Raw genomic sequence first — 15,186 nt, 5'->3', positions numbered from 1 at the left:
GAAGAGACAGAGGTAAGAGACTAGAAGTTAGTTTCTGGGAATTCTTGCTCGTAATTATGCTGCTGAATTTCAGAGAAAATATTTTTAAAGTCTTTGCTGAGCTGAATGGAGTGTGAAAGTAGAGACATAGGTCAAGTCAGCAGGGCAAGGCTAGGGAAGCCCTGTGGCGCAATTTGAACTCAATCCAGTCTCCAGCTGGGAAAACCCAATCACAGCTTCTCAAAGAACTGCAGCCGGACTAGGTCTCTTGCTACTCTGACCTCAAACTCTGTCTATAAAGCTCAACCTGGTCACGAGGCACGTGCAGAAAACACATACACACTTCACACTCATCAAAAGTTCCAGCTGCATAAGGCAAAGCCAGACAGACTCTAAAACAGTGCAGAAGGCATCCTTCTACCCATCTGCCAATTGCTCTGCATGTTCCCAGTTTGGAGACAAGACACCTTCAGGCCTTACCTCTCAATCCTCCATCCCTGCCTCACAGACTAAACACACTGATTGCCAATCAAAACAAACATCTTTACTGACAACCAAGTTCTGCCTGCATAACTCTTTCCTGTAAAAAAAAAAAAAAAATACAAAAGCCTATTCTGTTCCCAATGGAATTCCTTCCTCCTCTGCTTCTTGTGAAGGAGAGAACAGGATCCTATGCAAAATCAGCTGGCTGCACTCCTGCCTGGGGAATTTCACAAGGGTCTCTGCATGACCTAAATTTAGGAAGAAGTAAATACCTTGAACTGGGAACCAAAAATCAAAGGGGAAAGCCTGCTTCAACTCCACATTGATCTGTCTTTCAAAGGAACTGCTAGAGAGTGCACATTCCCGCAGCCGTGCTCTCCCATCATGCGGATCTGAAATTGCTAACAGATACATAAAACTCCAGGTTTGATCTCATGTCTTGTGCAGCTTTGCTTTTAGCTGCATGCAAATTCCTCACTGGAGCTGCCTATGAAGCTCTAACAAGTTCCCTTCAGAGGCAAGTCTCTAGGTTCCCAGCTGCCTGCATGAGTGGGGAGTAGAGGCTTCAAATCACAACCTCAAAAGAATGATGTTTCAACAGCAGTACTATCCCAGAATGGGCTTCTAAAACAATCCACTGCTGGGATTTAATATATGTGCAGAAATTAAGCTAGGAAGAGGGTCTTGACAGGAGGAGAGAAAGGAGACTAAGTTCAGGCTATCTTTGGTATTTGCTGGTACTGAACAGTGAGGGATGCCTGATTCTGACTGTTATAAAAACATATGGGTCTCATTCCAGAGATATGCGTGTAAGCCTTGCTCCCTGGGACAAAGCTAAGCCAGACTCTATAGCCTCAGGATCTTTGATACATCACTAAGCCCAGGTGTAATGTTCATCTTCAGGGCCACCTTGACAGGATTTGAAGTCACCCAGGAGACATGGGGGTTTGCATTTGTGAGGGTACTTCCAGAGAGGTTTAGCTAAGGAGAGAAGAAAGGCCCACTCAAGGTAGGCAACACTAGCTTTCTAACTGGGATACTGAAGTGAATTAGCATGTGGAAGCCAGATGAGCACCTGCGTTTTCCATTCTCTGTATCTTGACTCTGAACAAAATGAGTCCAGCAGCCTCATGCTTGGCTCACCATGAAGGGTTGTATCCCCCCAAACCTAGAGCTAAAATAAACCCTTCACTGGTCTAGCAATCTATCACATCAACAAGTAACTAAAACTGTGTAAATACTCCAAACCCAGGGATGAAGTTGTTCGAAGACAGTGGGTTTTCTGTTTAATAAAAAAAAAATTGGTAGAAAACTCCTTTCTATTTCTTTTCTATAATTTGTCTTCCATTTTTGTTATTTTTTTTCACTTAACATTCCTTTCTGAAGCAGAAAATTGTTAATCTGCTCTAAACTCTCCCACAGGTGTGTGCCTCCTCTACATCTGTCCAATTGTTTTGGGTTCATGAATGAAAGACACACACACTTATTTTTAATATGCCCTAAGCAGCTCAATGGCTGGGTCACTCCCTAACTCTACCTGACTAACACACACTCCCCTCTGATATTCCTGAGTTAATAATTACTAAATCTATATTTCATCTTTACTGCCATAGACCCTTCTGGGTAGCCCTCCGGGGGCTGCTTTTCCCCTGGACCTACACTTAGGCTGTCTCTCCCTCCTCACCTTTCTGGCATAATCCATCTCCTATATCCTCATCATGGCTGAATCTCCTCTTCCTCCTTCCTCAGTCCCTTCTTTGGAATCCAAAAAGTCGAACCTCTGTCTCCCTGCCCAGGCATTGGCCGCCAGTAACTTAACTGACCAGTCAAAAACCAACTGGGGACAGGCTTCCTTTAGTACTACATGCAGGACAGGTTTTGGGGTAACATAATTAACATAGAACACAAGCCACTACACTTTTCTAAATCCTGCCAGATCAATCTCCAACCCATTTGAATTTGTCTTGTCTTGTCTTGTCTTGTCTTATCTTGTCTTGTCTTGTTTTGTTTTGTTTTGTTTTAGAAGAGACTATCTCATAGCTGCTGTCTTCCTCCTTTGACCCTTGCAGTCTTTATGTCCTTCTGTGATGTTCCCTGAGTCTTAAGTGAAGAGGTTGGGTATAAATGCTCTAGTTTGTGGTTCTCAATCTGTGGGGCATTACCCTTTTGGGAGTTGAACAACTTTTTCCATGAGGGTCACCTAAGACCATTGTAAATATAGGTATATTTACATTATAATAGATAACAGTAGCAAGATCACAGTAATGAAGTAGCAACAAGAATAATTTTATGGTTGGGGTCACCACAACATGAGGAACTATATTAAGGGGTCACAGCATTAGCAAGGCTGAGAGTAGCTGTTCTAGTTGTTTCTGTTTCCATTCTCAGAAGGATGTTTGTGTTCTCAAATTCTTCTGAACTCTGCTACCTAGAGAAGGATAGATAAATATGTAGCCCCAGTCACATGAACTAAGACAAAAAAAAAAGCAGAAAGACCCATCCCACCCAAGGTGTCTTTGAGCACAGAAGAAAGGACTTGTGTCCAGTTTCTCATGTCTCTGCTCTTCAAAAGGTTGTGTTTTCCTGAGAAGGTACCTCCCAGCCTGTCAATATTCCTGTGATTGCTCAGCAGGGGACACCCTGAAAGCTTTTGTCCCCTCAGCTCCTTATTCGCCAGCAAGCCTGTGTTTATAAGTTCTCATGTGTTGCCACCATCATTAATTCCAACTTGATGTTGACCTTAATGAAGGCTACTGTGAATTCTGTGCCATCCAGGAGAGCTGAGAATTGGGGAGGAGGAGTGGCAAAGAAAACAGTACAGAAAGAAAGGAGAAAAAGAAGAGCCACTGGATAAGGGCGTGCTGTCTGACCTGCACCGCCACTTGATTAGTGTCAACAACACTAAATATATGTTCATTGTCTCAGCCTTTCCTAACAATTATTAAGAGAGCGATGCCATGTATGAAGTCAAAAGAAACTGTATTTCCACTTGACTGATAGATGACCTATGTACCATCTATAAATTATTTAAATACAATCTACTTTATCTGTCCATTTACTACAAATATTATATGAAGGTAATGTTTTTCCATTTAACAGTAAGATGAACAATAAGTACATCTAATTTTAACCTAGATATCTAATCTGTTCCAATGTCCATCCATTCACCCAGCAGTACCTAAACTTTAAGCAGGTCAGTAAAAGATCCTTTTGTCTGAAGAATTTAAGTCTTTCTTATTCCTACATCACATGCAAATCGTAAGCTACTTAGGGTTTTATTTGACAGAACTTTGGAAAGATGAGGAACAAAGAGACATAGCCAAGAGAAGAATGTGGGCTTTCAGACATTCTGTGTGTACTAATAATGATATTTAAACCACCAAGATTTCCATCCATCAGTACTAATTTATTTCAGATTGCTCTGTGGGTCTGCTAATCAAAGCCAGCAAACACATGCCGAGAAAAGCCAAAAGGAGCAATGAATTCCATCTCCCTACGTTCATGTATCAAGAGGATGGTAAGTAGTCAGGATGAATAAACATGGAGTTGCTGGTGCTTTAATTACATAGTTAGCAGAATCATCCGTTAGAGGACAAGGCAAGAATATAGAGATGGTTCCTTACAATGTCCTAAAATCAATCCTAAAGTTAGACTCAGATACCAGAAGGTGCCCAAATTCAAGGGCCATTATTTTGAGTCCTTTACAAGCATTTGTTTTTATCAGAGATGATCAAGAGTTGTAATCTTTTTCAATAATGGATAGCTGCCTTCTGTGACATGAAGAAAAATGGACACAGAATGAAGACCGTTGAAAAGAGAATACATTTTTACCACTGGCCAGTGAAGAAATAAAGAGTAATTTATGAATTGTATCTGAAGAAAGTATGCCTACACATTAGCTTTAATATGAAATAAATAGCAATATACTTGGAAAACACTCTAACAAACCTTTTTTCTAACAACTTCCTGTATTAGTTACTTATGTGGCTATGATAGAATACTGTGACAAAAGCCCAAAAGAGTTTATTAACTTAGCCTATGGTTCCAGAGACAGAGCAGGACATGGCAGGATGAGCAGGAAACTGAACCACCACTTTTACAGCCACACATAGGAAGCAAAGAGAGCAAGCCAAAAGTAAGGCAAAAATAGAAACCTTGAAATCCTATCACTCTAGTGACTTGGTCCTCTATCAGGGATTCATTGTTCTAAATATTCCCTAAACTGCCCAAGTAGAAGCATTAACTGAGGGCAAAGTGTTCAACTATATGAGCCTATAAAGGACATTTCTCATCTAAACCATAGCAAGAGATCCACACCGTTGTCTTACATTTTTTGTTTTGTTTTGTTTTTGTTTGTTTTTTTGTTTTATTTTTTGTTTCCAAGAGGGGGATCAGATTGAGGCTAACTGAAAACAAATTTCTTTTTTAATGACTTACAAAAGGGAGCTTGAACCAATGAACTCTATACAAGAGTTATATCTTTAAAGCACAGTTCTAAGAAAACTTGCCTAGTCCTTATACTTGGAAACAAAATAAGATCTCTGCCAACATAGTCTTTCTTTACACATAGAATACATGTATGCAAGTCAATAATGAACACTTAGCAAAAATTGTAACCAAGCTATATTGTGAACACACTCAAATAACTACTGTAGAGAAAAGGAGAGGTAAAAATTGAGAATAAGGATAAAAGAAGAATAAATTTATTTACAAAATAAATCTTGCATTGACCTATGGTAGCAGAATCTTAAAACCTAAGAAATACAGTTATATCAATTGTCTCTGCCAGGAGCCAAAGTAGGTAAAACAATAATCAATATGGCTTATACATAAATGTGACAACATTTAAAATAAAAAGGACATTGATTAATTAGTTCAACATGAGACACAACCTCAGGCCGACAGATGACCATGCTTGCCTAGGTTTTAGAATCCTACAAAATTTGTCGTAGAAGTATATCTTTATTCCACGATTTCTCATGTTGTTTATAAAAATCAGCACAAACCACTGAAACCAAATCTGGGCTTTGCTCTCCTGTGAGAAGCCATGCCGGGTATACACTGACATAAGTGTATAGGTCCTAAGCAGGAAAGCCTGGTGATGGTTGGAGGAGAAGCTCAATACCAAAAGTGATAAAGGGGTTTTTACGTAAGGACAAAAGTACCTAGGATGTGCTGAGAATGTAGACTGTCATGTGACTTTTCCTGGGAAGATGTGGCCAAGCATCTTGTTAGAGATAGAGCATCAGTGTCAGACTACAGAGGTTAACCTACCTGGATCTAGCCAGGTGAACCAACAGGCTTACTGGGTTTATTTCCATAAACATGAGCTTAGATGACTCAAAGTCAGACGTGTCCTGGTGTGTCCCAGTGCTGTCTGCATGACTCTTAGGCAACTCTGCTTCCACCAGAGAGTCTTCTTTTGGCCAGCAATTATTACTCTTTACCCCTCTGAGAAACCCCTCTGAACCATATGAGTTTCCTGATCTTGTGAGTCTCCAGAACCTGCTTTTTCCTTCCAGTGAGAAGTGCTTTGACATGGCTAACAACCCTGATGGGGAATAAATCCTTCTATAATCAGGAAATTAATGCCAGTTTCTCAGCCCCTGTCAATGGAACCTCATGTTGGACGAAGTAAAGGCAGAGTACTTAAAGTATTTTCTCTTAGTGCTACTTCTTACAACAGCCATTGAGCACAGGACAGGGAAGTTGAGAACATATTATTTAAGGGGTAGAGGTGGCAGTAGTAGAATTGTACCTAGGACCTCATGCAAACTTCCCAGATGATCTACCACTCAGCTATATTCCAGTCTTATTTTACTTTCTTTTTGCAACAAGGTGTCCCTAAGATGCCTACCCTGACCTTGAACTTGAAATCCTCCTGCATCAGCTTACACAGTATCTGGGACCATAGGCCTGACACTACATTAGACTTTAAACAAATACTTTAATGCCAGTGGTCTATGTTAGACAGGTACCTAAGTGCCAGGAAACAATGACAGTCATCTTAGCTCTTGTTCTCTTCTAGTATGAAGCCCGCACTTCACTCAGACCTGGAGTCTATACTCCCCAACTTTAAACCTGATTGGCATACACATAGGTGCTTCAACCCATCAATCGTACCAAAAGGGACACTAGCTCCATGGTTGATCATGAAAAACAGCATAGCTTCCACTTGTCATTTTCTTTCGTAAAACACCTACAAAGGGATGTCAATATTTAAGAACTCTGCTGCTTCCAAATCAAGGATCTTGGAAATTTTTATGAAAAGATTACATGGGTAATGACTTGGATGACTTAGACCCAATCTCATCCCATCCACAAGCTATTAGAATCCATAGAATTCAAAACCTAACAGAGTGGGTCTCAGATTGGCTCTTGGGTCTCCTAGTCTCTCACTACAACTACATAAGAGACTCAGGTTAAGGTTGCCTATTCCAACCACTGTTGAATTCTGTACCACAGACACTGAAGGTTTCTAAAAAAGAAAAAAAAAGAAAAAGAAAAAAAGAAAAAAAGAAAAAAAAATTGTTGTCTTAAGCCACTAAAGTTTTGGGCCTCTGATGTAGCAGTAGATCACTGATACAGGGGTCTTTCATGGAAGTTGGACCTGCATGGATGAAGGATTCCTTCATGGATGGGTACCTCACCTGTGTAACCTGTGGATAGCTCTAAAGCTGGGTAGAAGGAGTCTCATTTACCTCATTTATTGCTGCTATTGTGATTTGCTAATGCTTGTCAATGCTTCCAATGAGGTGGGTGTTGGCATTCCTAACAACCCACTGAAGCTACCCCTTGGTGGTTGAGAAAGTTAAAGCTTGGTAAAAAATTGTGCCTAGCAACACAGAAGTAGATGATCACAGTCAGCTATTGGATGGATCACACGGCCCCCAATGGAGGAGCTAGAGAAAGTACCCAAGGAGCTAAAGGGAACTGCAATAGGTGGAACAACAATATGAACTAACCAGTACCCTGGAGCTCTTGTCTCTAGCTGCATATGTATCAAAAGATGACCTAATCGGCCATCACTGCAAAGAGAGGCCCATTGGACTTGCAAACTTTATATGCCCCAGTACAGGGGAACCCCAGGGCCAAAAAGGGGGAGTGGGTGGGTAGGGGGTTGGGGGGGTGGGTATGGGGGACTTTTGGGATAGCATTGAAAATGTAAACGAGGAAAATACCTAATAAATAAATAAATTTAAAAAAAAAAGAAATTGTGGACCTGCACAGCAGTCATGATAAAGGCACCCTGCACTGGTGAACCTCGCTTCCAGACATAGCCTTCTAACTCATTCTCTTTACTTTGGACACTCTTTGGGGTTAAGGGAAATTCATAAACTCTTGAAGTGATGATAAAACTGAAGAAGAACTACAGGAATGACAGACTGAGATTTGAGGGAGGAAATAGCTCAGCGGGTAAAGTGCTTTGCCATGCAAGCATGAGGTCTTGAGTTCAATCTCCAGAGCTAACATAAAACAGCTGAGTATGGTAGAGCATGCCCACCACTGCTCCTGGCTGTAAATAGGGAAAGGCCTTAGAGCTGTCTGCATAAGCAGACCAGCTGCACCCATGAGCTTGATGTTCACTGAGAAACCATATCTTAAGTAGTAAGACTTAACTAGAGAATGGTTGAGGAAAATATCTATCTTAGTTAGGGAGACTATTGCTGTGGTAAATCACCATGATCAAAAGTATGTTGGAGAAGAAAGGATTTATTCGGCTTTTACTTCCACATCACTGTTGTCATTGGAGGAAGTAGGAAGTCAACACAGGAACTCAAACAAGACCAGGAACCTAGAGGTGATGCAGTGGCCATGGAAGGGTGCTGCTCACTGACTTGCTCCTCATGGCTTGCTCAGCCTGCTTTCTTATAGAATCCAGGACTATCTGCCCAGAGATGACATCACCCACAATGGGCTGAGCCCTTAACCCATCAATCTCTGATTAAGAAACTGCCATACAGGCTTGCTTGTAGCCAAATCTTATGAAGAATTTTTTTTTTCAATTTAGATCCCCTCCTCTCAGATGACTTTAGCTTGTGTCACGTTAGCATAAAATGACCTAGCACAACACCCAACATCAACCTCTGGCTACCTTACATGTGCACAGGCACACAGACACACAGACAGAAAAGCTGGAGCCAGATGACGAGTGCACAGTCTGATCAAGCCATACCAACTAGACAACTCAGAAACCCAGGATGGTTCTTATGTACAAAACAGCAGAAGGGCTTCAGCAGTCTCTGTAGGAGGTCTCTAGAGGTGAGCACTCTCAGGCTGTAAACATCTGGTTGGAGGAAGCTGCAGTTGCTAGTTTTTGCCTACACTAATTAATAATTTGTAAACACCCATTCATGCACACACCCACCACATTTGTACTTGGACTAGAGGAAAGCTTTGCCAGTTCTGAACCTGACCTTAATGGGAAGGCTTGGCCATTTCCATGGGTCTGAGGCCTTGAGTCATGGGCATGGCTCTGCTCATTTCAACAACACACATTCACTCCAGATTTCAACTGCCCTTTACACAGGGCTTCTTTGGCTCCCCAAAACACACAGAGCAAAACTGGCAAAAACCAAGCCCATGAAAAATTGTCAGCCTGGTGATACTGTTTCATGAACACAAACAACATTTTCTGGTCCTGTAGAAAAATAAAATCTAATTAGTGACTCCCAAATTTTAACATACAATTAAACTAAGTAGATTCATAGAAACCAGAGCAACTACTTTGGGTCATAAACACCCATCCCAGGGAAGATGGAATTACCAGATAGATGGTGACATGGGGGAGGGGGACGGGGGCCTATAACCATGTTAAATCTTATTCTACAATATAATAAACACTGAGTTTTCAAAACACTGGTGTTGACAAAAGAATGTTATCCTTACTGAAACAAAGGAGATGGAAGGGGAAAAAAGAATGTTTAAATTTTGTCTCCGTCTGTAGAAAGTGCTATATTTAAGTCAACCACTTTAAAACGAAAGAGCTGGCAGCAATTCAACACTGCTCCTTCCTTTCCTGAGGCATCCTAACCATGTGTTTCCCCCAGGGAGAAATCACACCTAAACGCCTTCTCTCTTAGAAACCCTTAAGAAGCACCGCTGTGTTTAAACTTCAAGATGGAGTCAGTGGTCTCACTGTGTGTGTGTGGTAGTTGTGGGTGGGATTGGAGTGTGAAGTCCCCATCAAAATATACAGCAATCAGAACTTTTGTCACTAGTTCGCATGACGGACACCACAGTTCAACACCCTCACCATCACACACACATGGCGTGCTGACAGTCCATAAGCATAAGTATAGTTCCTAAAACCAAAGAGTGCTTTTCTCCCCATCTATGTGACATTTGTTGTGTAAATATAAATTCCAAATTCAGGAATAAATGACTGAAGCATAATTTCACTGAAATGTTTTTCTAAATCACATTTCCCTAAGGCTGAATAAGGCTGCTCGCAGCTCTGTTGATGGAGTCCTGGAAATGTCTTTGAAAGACACAGCAGTGGGATCAAATTGCTGCCTTTTGATACTATGTGCAGATCCCAAGATGGAATCCAAACAAATAGATGAAGGAAAATGGAGAGACATAAAAATCCAAGTGGGAAGACTGAACGAGGCAGAGGTAAACCACAGTCCTCGCCTACCACCTTGGGAATGAAGGCTATTACCAACCAAATAGAGTCATAATGAGTCTACCTGTGCAGCCTTTAGAAATACCAAGAATTAGGGCTAAAGATACAAGGGCTCAATGGTCAAGAATACTACACACACAAGATAGATAGATAGATTGAGAGAGAGAGAGAGAGAGAGAGAGAGAGAGAGAGAGATTTACGAGAGAGAGAGAGAAAATAAGTATATCTTAAGTAAAAGAAATAGCATGAATGACCCCTGGAATGATCATATCTCGATCTGACAATGTCACTGATGTGGGGAAAGTTTCCTTAATATGTGTCTTTATTTGTCCTTTACAACTCTGCAACACCTCCCTCCCTCCCTCCCTCTGCCTCCCACATTTCTCCCCATCCTTATCTCTCTTGCAGTGTTTACAGCTAACTAATTTCCAAAGTTCCTCTTCCACATGTTTGTCTGATCACCCAAACTGAATTGAGTGCCACACTGAAGCACTATGCACACTATTCGCATAAAAATAAATGATTCCAGGGAAGGGCTTGAATGCTATTCCAATCTAACATTTATAAATGCTACTGGCTCTGTTTCTAATTCCCCCCAACACACACTGGATCTCTGACTTTCATGTGAAAATTAATGGTATTACTTTTCTAGTCCCTCAAGCTGACAGAGTATAAACAAACTTCTCTTTCCATTCCTGCAAGGAAAGATCAAGCTAAAACGGGTCTCATTAATTCTTCCTTCAAACTCACTTTGGTTTTCTTCTGTCTGCTCCTTCTTTGCCATTCTCACTTCCTTCCCAGAGGTTTGGACATTATCTTCTCATAATAGGCTAACTCAGGAGCCCCGTATGCTAACTGCATATATTTTTCCTTCTCTTATTCCAAAATACTTTTATATTTTTAAAATTGAAATGTAATTACATCATTTACCCTTTCCCTTTCCTTCCTCCGCCCCTTCCGTGTGTGTGTGTGTGTGTGTGTGTGTGTGTATTTCTATTTCTAATACATAAATGCAATCTTATCAGCCTGTATATTACTTATATGTATATGATTTCAGGAATGACCACTAGTATTGGATAATCAATTGCAAGAAGTTCTTTCTTAGGGAAAGCAGTCTCTTCTAATCTCAGCAACCCTTGGTTGCCTATAGACCTTTGTCTGGGTTTAGATGGCTCTTCATTGACTCTAAACTACAGCTGAAAACCCTTCTCCATGTGTCTTCTGCCTCTCCTGCCAGGCTATGACAATATTCTAGAGGAATGGGATCCCCACTGCCTGTGGGAAAGTAAAGTTGGACATCACTTTGGAAGTCACTTTGGCAGTTTCTGAAAAACATAAATATTCTCCCACCTTTGCTCCAGGTTCCATTTTAAATTCTTCCTTGGAAAAGTGAAAGGCTTGCTCATGCAAAGGTTCACACAGGAACATTCATAGAAACTATTGGGAATAGCTAAGAACTAGGGGCAGTCCGGAAATGGAAAGATGGCAGGAAATCTATGCAATAGAGTGCTATGTAACAACATGAAGAATGAACTATTCATGCATCTATAACATAGATGAGTCAAAGAATAAGCCCAAGAGAAAAAAAAATCCAGGAAAGTATTAATTAGAGGAAACTAGTACTATAATTCAGGTAGAGACTTGGCCTAGCATTCATGAGTACCTAGATTCAATCCCCTTTCTCCTTAACATTGCAAAATATGCAGAAAATGAATAATAATAGCTGGTGACATGGCTTATTTGGCAAAATGCTCACTGTGTAAACATGAAGACCTGTGTTCAAGTCCCAGTGGAGCATGGTGACCACATTCACATCAAGACTTGGTGAGGCAGAGACCCCTGCATCTCTGCAGCTCACTGGCCAGTCAGCCTAGTCTGGTTGGCAAGCAATCTTCTGGCCTATATACACACATAGACATCTGTGTGCATGCACATGCATACACAGAGAAATGCATAATGTGTAATGACACAAATAATATCAGTGGACTCCTGGGGACAGAGAAGTTGGAGTATATAAAGGTTGAATGAAGAACCATGAATCCAAGAAATTCTTGGCACAGATGGGCCTGTGCATTGTCTTATTGGAATTACTGCTCTGATGGTAATATACACATGTCAAACCTTGCCAATCTGTGCATATAAAATGTTCATTGTGTTTTATGTATTAGTAATATTTTAATGAGTTTAAAGGAATATTTCAGGCCACTCACCTCAAAGAATACCTTCCATGAACCTAACTGTCCAACTAACTAATCTAAATGTCCAACTAACTCCAGGTTGCATGGCAATGTGTCCCAAACACACATCCCAGACATACTAGGAAAAAAGAGACATAGGCAGAGAAAAAGAGAGAGAGAAAGAGGAATATAATGGGATGGTTTAGATCTAAGGATTAACTTGGTCGCCACCACAGACTATGTTTTTCTCCTAGAGTAGATATAACCTGAGCTCAGACATGATGTTCCAGTGATGAAATGTATGTAACTACTCTGCTGATTTCCAAACAATACAGTGTTGACTACCAAGTACTTATCTTCTAGATGTTAGGGTTCCTAAAGTTTAATCATAGGATCATAAGTCTAATCAATAGCTAAAATATACTGAACTCAGCCAATACCTTCAGGATGCTCTTTATAATTCCACCATACTTTCTATTCATTACTTGTTTTCCAGAAAACAATATTTAGGTGCTATCTATCTAGTAGTAATTTGTTTGGATCACTTGACTCCCTCCATGTTGTATCTTGATACAAGACACTCTCTTCTGAGAAGTAGGATCAATGTATTATGAATATTTATTGTCCAGTGGACGTGATAAAAATGTTCCCTTTACTAGAAATCCCTATTTGGAGATGATGACAGAAATGAAAGGGTTGGCTTCTACTGTGTATTTTCCCTTTAGAACTCAGTCCAATACCACAGGCAATGCTTCTGCTGTCTAACCAACTCAATGTCAGAAGCACTGAATTTTCTTCTACACAGGGCATGTAGATTTAATAAGGAGAGGTAGCCACCTTACCTTAAGCAACACCAAGGAGGAAGAACATGTCACCAGTTTAAATAAGTGGGTGTTCAGTGATATTTAGGAAGCTATTACTCATAGCAGAGAAGTATTTCCATAAAGAGTGATTGGATGAAATCTCTAACTAAAGTCACTTTGAACTGCAATCAGAAACACTATTACACACACACACACACATGCACAATTATTTGTTATGTTATCTTACAACTAAACTCATCTAAATTATCTTTGCTAATCATGAGTTAGCATACTAGGTATTCTGATTTCTAAAGTATAATCATTTCTCAGCAATTTGCAGAGGCTTTGTGTGTACTTGACCGTTGATATTAATAACACCAGTCCAGGACTGCTGTGCTCTGTAACTGTAACTTCAGTTACGAAGCATGAACTACAGAGTAAGAGCTCTTCTCATTTTATGTTTACCAGAGCATGAAACAAAAGTAAAGATCCAACATAAACCACAAGGCATCAGGGCTGTGTACCAGTGAGTGATGACTTCAACAACCTTGCTTGCACTCTTAACACCAGCAGCACACTTGGATAGGATGTAGACCTCACAATAAAATTTTAGAGTCAGATTTCAAATAATTACTTCATGTTCTCCCTCAGGAATCTAATGAAGAAAAAGGGGTTAAATTAAAATAACAATTTAAGAATGGGGAAAGAGGAACAAATTAACACCAACATTGTTTGCTAGAGAGAGAGAACATAAAGTTATACCACACTCAAACCTTTTGAATTGTTGGCCAAAGCAGACCATTGTTTCTACAGAGAGTATAGAGTATTGATATAATCTTTGGTTGCATCTCAGAGGTTGAAGGTAGCTGCCTATTTCTTAAGACACTGTTCGCTTAGGACATAGGGATCCCAGCTGTATCCAATTGAAAGCCCTTTCCTGTAGTCTAGATTTTATGGGTACCAGAAAATACTATGCAAGCTGACAGGAGAGGGAAGCAATTAACAATTAATAGTACTACCCAGCAGCAACACGGAGGAACCAGGACAATGACCAACAGGAAAAATATCCATAAAAGTGCAATAAGTGGCCTCCATATGTTAATAGTAACTGATAGATGTCTAATTGGACTTTAGGCCCACTCAAAAGGAGGGAAATTATGCCTCCTACTAGAATTCTAGGCAGTTTCCCAGGACTACTAAGCTCATAGATCTTAAAGGAGAATTTTGCATCACCATTTTGCTTAGACCAGCATAATTCCTTACTACATCTTAAATCTTATCCTTATACCCACAGATAAATATAGCTACCTCCCCTCATCAAAGACGCTTTTCTTTACAGCAAATGGAAACCATCACAGAAAACCACAACTGGACACAAGATAGATATCAACAGATAGTGGGGAGCCTAGTCCCAACTGATATATCTGTATCACAGCTCCAAGCATCCAAGGTTCAGAAAACAGTGTAGAAGAGGAGGTAGAAAGTTTGTGAGAACCAGGAAGTCTGCAGTGAAACAAGCTCTCCTAGAAACTGGAACAACGGTAGTACCAATAGACATGCTAACCCAGAAAGGGGAAATGTTTACCCTGCCCTCCCCCTACTATGGGCAACTAATGACTACTGGGTCAGGGAGAATTAGCCTCCCTGGGTATGCGTTCACTAATTGATTGTCCAGTAGAAAGGAATCATCTCTAGAAACATATACACACAATCAGCAAGAGCAAAGTCAGTAGGATGTGTTCATATAGTTTGTGTATACAAATGTGTGTGTGAGAGACAATAATAATCAAAGAAAAATGGGCTATTAATTTTAGCACACAAGGCATGGGAGGGTCTAGATAAAGAAAGGGTAAGGAGGTATGTGACTCTATTTCAACTAAAATACACAAAAACAAATTTAAAAGAAAAGGACTAATTTAAAAAAAAAAAGATCTAAATTTCCTCTTGAAAAGAGTATACAATTGGGCTGGGAAATGGTTCCATGGTTAAGAGTGCTTGCCACTCTTCCAGAGGACACCAATTGGGTTTCTAGTGCACATGTGAATAGGGGGATTACAACTGCATATAACTCTAGCTCCAAGGAATCTGCTGCTGCTCTCTTTGGGCCTCTTACATG

General features: G+C 40.4%; 1 long non-coding RNA gene across 2 annotated transcripts in view; it reads left to right on the top strand.

Annotated features, from left to right (window-relative positions):
* Positions 1 to 15,186, top strand: part of LOC110292003 (uncharacterized) — a 96,374-nt gene that overhangs the window by 60,408 nt on the left and 20,780 nt on the right. The window contains exon 3 of one of the 2 annotated variants that reach the window (XR_015046632.1): positions 3,878 to 3,979. The exons of the other annotated variant lie outside the window; for it this stretch is intronic. This is a non-coding gene — a long non-coding RNA (uncharacterized LOC110292003). The remainder of the gene's footprint in view (positions 1 to 3,877; positions 3,980 to 15,186) is intronic. 2 annotated transcript variants of the gene reach the window in all.

The sequence above is a fragment of the Mus caroli genome, unplaced genomic scaffold (assembly GCF_978045245.1).
Source record: "Mus caroli unplaced genomic scaffold, Mus_caroli_1 scaffold_3, whole genome shotgun sequence".
NCBI classification, from domain to species: Eukaryota; Metazoa; Chordata; class Mammalia; order Rodentia; family Muridae; genus Mus; species Mus caroli.
The sequence above is the reverse complement of the archived record's forward strand: the minus strand, read 5'-3'. Positions and strand labels throughout refer to the sequence as shown.